Here is a 6,000-nt window from a genome sequence, read left to right as displayed (position 1 = left end):
CATTTCAACCTTTTCATCATCTGATGTAGGGATATCATCTGCACTAAGTTTCAGATATGGAGGAAATGGTACACTAATACTCCTGCTGTGACAGATAAAGAAGACCCTTTTATTTATCTCTGAGTATATGCATGCAAAAAATGTGATTTGCCTCACCAAGATCTTTCATATCAAGGCAATTGTGTAAACTTTGCTTCAAGGGATCCAAGGCATGAACATCCTTGCCTGCAATCAACATGTCATCCACATACAAAACTAAGAGAATAAGGCTGCCATTTGCTACCTTCTTGGTGCATAAGTAGTGATCAACTTAAGGACGATAAAATCCATGAGATTGCATGAATTTATCAAATTTGTGATATCATTCTTGTGATGCCTGCTTCAGCCCATACAAACTCTTGTGGAGTTTACATACTGTGGGAGCTTTCTCTCAATGGCCAAGACCCACGGACCGCTTATTGTTTCAAGCATTCCAAGCCGAGCACTAATGGCTGCCTCTCACATAGCCGACGTGCCATCCATATCTACGGGTGTAGTGAGCTTACCTCCATGCCAATCGAGTTACCTCCTCTCCCATGCACTCTGGTAGCTCCACGATCCAAGTGCAAGCTTCAAGAAAGCTCCATCCTCAAGCTCCACGCTCCAAGCTCCATCTCCACGAGCAAGAGAAGAGAAGAGCAGATGGAGAGCTTCTCCTCCTGAGTCCCTCATCCTCACACACTCACTCCCTCACACTCTCACACTCCCTCTCTCAAGCACAAGCTCAAGCAAGAAGAAGAAGAAGAAGAAGAAGAAGAAGAAGAAGAAGAAGAAGAGGAGGAGACCCACTTTTGGCCACACACAAGAATGAGTTTCTCATTCACTTTTCAACTTTATATACAAAACTCTAAATCCCTTTTGGGCGGTCATCCCCTTATTCCCTTTTTTACATGGCCGGCCATGGTCTAGGCCCTTTTTCCCATTGCCCTTCTATCTTCCTAGCTTCCTTTCCACCGCCCATCGATATCTAAAAATTGCACGGGTGAGAGCCCGGTGCTCCTTAAATTAAATCATGATGCGCTTGCGCTCTTTTACAAAAGTATTGACTTTCGCTTTTTCTTGTGCGCCTTTTTCCCCTTATTTAGGACTTTTTTGCACTTATTGTGTTTCTAGATTTTTATTGGCGCGCCTTCGTCTTCCGTTTCACTTTGCCTTGGCCTTTGTATTCTGATTTAGCTTTTCTAGATTTTTCACCGTGTTCATTTGATGGTTAACATTACCCCCCTCCTAGACGAGTGCTAGTCCCATGGCACTCATCGTTGTAGGTAGCAGGCTTTAGCTTGCACTGAAGACGTGGGTGGAAGGGACATCGGTGGTTGCCGTGGAGGAGTGTTGGTGGTGGTGTGGAGAGGAAGGTCATTGGGGGACACATTGGTGGCCTAGGTGGCTGGTGGTAGGGTTGTTAGAGTTGGTGGTAGGGTTGTTCTTTGTTGGGGATTGCACTGATGACCAGCACAAGTGTTGGTTTGTTGGGGATTCTGCACATGGCGATTCTTCGCGGGCTTGCAGGATGTTAAAGGATAAGAATTCAGAGTTGGGTGTTGATGAAGAGCAAACGACACTTTCATTGGAGTCTTCAATACGTGCAATTGAAAACCTCTCATAGGTGGTCTCTCCCTAGGGGTAGTGCTATTCTTCTCTATCATGCACAAGACATAGTTCAATTAGTTTATGAGACAGGTCAAACTCTAAGCAAGCTGAGAGGATTGTCCTGCACTTGAGGACCCAAACTGTGTATATATTTCGATGCAGATATTACGTGAGTGCTCGTGCATACTTAGATATTACGTAGTTAGAAGACCGTAGACTGGTTTCTCGTAATAATGTGTGGATGGAGCAAAGTTGTCAATGTTGAGAAGTACATGTGAAGGTGTATGAGACATTCTTTTGCGTTGTGACCGCACGACGTAGCATAATTGAACATAGGGATACTGCATTGTCGGTAGCTGGGAGTTATTGGACTTACCTGATGAGGATGGTGTACTTTTCATGGCCATTCATGCGGTGCTTACCACAATTGATTGCAAGGGTATTAAGGCAGAGTGCAAGAGGGAATCGTGTGAATGGTCAGGGTGACAGGTCTAACCATAGGTGAGACAAGCTCCCTAGGTATGTCCTGTCGTGGATGTGCTATGAATAATTGTGGGTGATGCGAAAGGGCAAGGGGACTAGGGATGGAGCCAGTCGACCAAGGTCACTGGATGTACCTAATTTGAGGACCCCTAAGTGCTGTGCTGTGATTGTGGGTGCTTTGCATTTCGTTCTTTTCTTTTCTTTTCTTTTCTTTTTCTTTTTTCTTTTTTTTCCTTTTTTTTTTCTTTTTCTTGTTCTTTTTTCTTTCTTTCTTTCTTTCTTTATTCTCTCTTTTTTTTTGTGTGGACTTGCTTGAGTACAACCATTGCAATATGTTGAGGCTATCAGCTTTTCAATGGGTTGGGAAATGTCAAGCTTCAAAGACTCAGGAAATGGATATTACAGTGATGATTGTGTCCTAGCCTCATTGTTAGAGAAACAGTTGTTGAGATGGGGAGATACACTTGAGATTTTGCAAACCTCTTTGTGACACGTGATGTTGGTACAATTGAGGTAACAACTACCGTGAGCCAAATGTAGAGCTTGACCCAAAAAGAGAGCGTAGCCCATGACTATGCTTTGGGCCATGCGATGTGGGTGATCGGCCAAGGTGATTTTTGCATCCACTTGTCACTTCATGAGAGTACATGCGCGACACATGCCGCAACTATAATAAACCAATGCAACATAAGGAGATATCACTTATCTGAATTCCATGGTGTTGACTTAGACACTTATCACCTGTGCTTGATTATCTTTTTCTTTTGCTAAAGACGTGAAACATAGTAAACAGACATATGAAAAGTTTGTACAATTGGGAAACATGTTAGCACGTAACCCTTTAGAGACAAAAAGTCATGGCTAGGTAGCATTTGATAAGCCTTTTACATAACATGGGGCTACTTTATTTGTATGAGGCGGGGCGAGTCTAGGTGGTTGGGCAACTGAGGCTCTACTGGTGAGGGGCTCCTGTGAGGTTGGGCATGGAAGATGTCGCCCGGGACTTGAATGGTGTAGTCCCTGGCTGCAACTATTTCCCGAATACTTTTGAACAATGCATCGAAATCTTGCTTGTCTCGAGCTTGCCCTCTCCTCTTTCGAGCACCTCGTGCTCGAGCGTCTGTTGGGAGCCCGCACGACCTGTATTGCCATGCCCTGTGTGCTCCCTTGAGCTTCTATTCCCCTGGCTTGGGGATTTTTTGGCCTACGTCTGGGGCAGTGTTGCTTGGGGCCTCGTTTCTTTGCATACCTTTTAAGGGTAGGTACGTAGCGTTCTGGTAGAGGAGCTTGTGCTACATGCTCCCTTCGACGGCGGATAGCGTCCTTACAAGCCAGCTGCACTGGGTGCTCCATGTCGGCTACCGTAGGGGGACCTGCAAAATGCAAACCAAGGATTAGGCCTTGAGGCAGGATAAAACTATTCGCATGGAAGGGATTATACAGTGGGTTATCAAGCGCATACGATGAGTAGGGGTGAGGTGAGGCATGCATTGTTTGTTGTAAAGGGACAGCTCCTTGTTGATGTTCGTTTTTCCTCCAACCATTAGCAAATCTTGGCTTATGCTAAGTTGCACAGAGTGGTTGTCATGGAGTGGAGTAGGGCTCATCCTTGGAAGGATAGACCAAAAAAGGGGAAAGGTGTATAGAAAGGGACGGTGCCCCATCTACACCATCAGAGATGTTGGTCAAGGTTTCCTATGGCGATAATGAGGGTTGCATGCCCTCCAATTGGAGGTGGGAATGGTCTCACAACTTCTAAATGTGTGGTGAGAGGAGGACTAGAAGAGCTTAGTCTGTCAAACCCAACTCTTCTCCCTACGCTTGACTATCATTGCTTATGTGTGTTGATATTATCTATACAAGGTCACAAAATTCATTGTTTATTTATGTACATGTTTACAAATCCATGTCACTCCATGAGGATAAAAACCAATTGTAGAACTCAGGATTGTACTGGAGTGTGGTACATGCATCCAGTACTCGTGGCAGCCTTCTTAATAACATCATGTATTTTGCAATGTCAAGTATCATGGTACCTTGTTCGAGTCTACTTGCAACATGTAGCTCCTCCTCAGTGAGAACCTTATCAGCCAAGGAGTTCTCTTGGCTAGTTCAAGCTAAGTCCATACCCCGAATGGCAGTTAGCACTTGAAAGGAAGTTGGCACCACATAGGTTGGATCTCTTTGAGACCGCCATTTGGCCAATTGCTCCTCTGAGACTGTCATAATTTGGGCTCCTAGTTCGGTCATTGCAACACGGTTTTCAAATCAACGTTCTTCAAATTAACTTCGACCCTCTGATTGTCTCTTTAGTTGCTCTATCTCTAAGAGATTTGGTTGGTAGAGCACATCATTGAATGTTACAGTTAAGTATAGTTCGTCGGCTTCCTCGTCAGAGGTGAGTCACATGCGTTCATGCAAGAGACTGTCATAGTGCTTGTCAAGATGTTATTGCTCTTCCTAGGATAGGGAAAATGTCAAGTATTCTTCAAGCTGCTCCTTAGAGAATGCACCCATGTTGTCTGCTAGGACATAGACACGTGCAAACACTTTGAGCTTAGCATCCAACTCAGTTAAGCATTCTACGACACTTCTATGTTCAATGAGGGCTTGCTTGGTTGCTATCTCATGCAAGGTTCTAGGAGTTTGCCTAGGCTTTAGCATAGCTGGGGGCTCAGGCCTAGATGAGCAAGATTGGTCAACGCTAGGATTACTTATGCTCTTGGGGTTTCCATGTTTCTCCTGAGGCTTTGTTATTGTGTCATGGTTCTCCTTGGATGTGACTGGTATAAATTTGTCACCCTATTGTGACAGTGTTGTATCCACTCTTGATTGGTCAATGTGAGTTCTGTTGTCGGTGGATTGAGTGTTGCAAGAAATCGTTGATGGTAATGACTGCTTTGATTTTTTCAGAGCGCACAGATGTGTCTGAGGTTTCACCGCTATTAGGAGAGACATCAATGGGTTCATTGGTGGATGGTCTCGATGCTTTAATCCTCAGCTCTCCAGTGCTCTTGATCTCAATGTTCTTGGGATCCACAACCACCTGTAACTACTGTTGTTTTCACTATTTTCTCCTCTTTTTCATGGTTAGTGAAGGTGCGTAATGTAACGACTTAGGACCCTGAACTAGGACAACCGTTGATGTGCTTGGTTGGGCCTCAACATTCTCTTTCTCTAGTGTGTCCTCATGGGACATAGTCGTGGCCTGCTGAATAACCTCGCTAGGTTGTGAGGGTACAACTGCCTCTCTTTTTGGAGAGTCTAGATCTTTAGCCAATTCCCTTTTGTTTAACTCCTCCAGCCTAGGCTTTAGGCGCTTTGGAAGTGCTAGAGTTGTCAAGGAAGTTGGTTGCAACACCTCCTCCACATGTGAACTACTAAGGACACATTCCGCAAGGGACATTGTCACAGCCAAGGGCTATGACTGCTGTGATCCTTGATTGGAAGTAGTAGCAGCTATTTCAATGGACTGGCTACTATTAGTAGATTGCATTGCCGAGTCCCTAGGGCGATCGGAAGTGGTCGTGTCTTTTGTTGCCCTTTGAGCATTCACTTGTGTGGATCGATCTAGTCACAATAGGTTGCATAGGCATACCCTTGGACTGAGAGCTACAGATGGTGCCATGTCCCACCTCTTGGACATTTGGAAGCTTAGATGGAGATAGAGATTGGGATTGAGTAGCTGCCCTTGATGATTGTTGTTGTGCTTCCTGTGTCCATTTGGGAAAAGAGGGTGTAGGAGATCTAGGACTCTTAGGTGGATTTGGCACTAGCTAAACGATTTGCTCGAGGCTGTTAGACGATTGTGCCATTTGCTTTGTTGAGAAATCAGCCTTCTTACGAGCAACGTTGTGCCTCTAGTGCTCATTATCCTCTTGGGGAATC

The sequence above is a fragment of the Lygodium microphyllum genome, chromosome 26 (genome assembly GCF_053477565.2).
Source record: "Lygodium microphyllum isolate KBCC chromosome 26, Lygodium_microphyllum_v1.1.10, whole genome shotgun sequence".
Classification (NCBI taxonomy): domain Eukaryota; kingdom Viridiplantae; phylum Streptophyta; class Polypodiopsida; order Schizaeales; family Lygodiaceae; genus Lygodium; species Lygodium microphyllum.
This window is presented reverse-complemented; position numbering follows the sequence as displayed.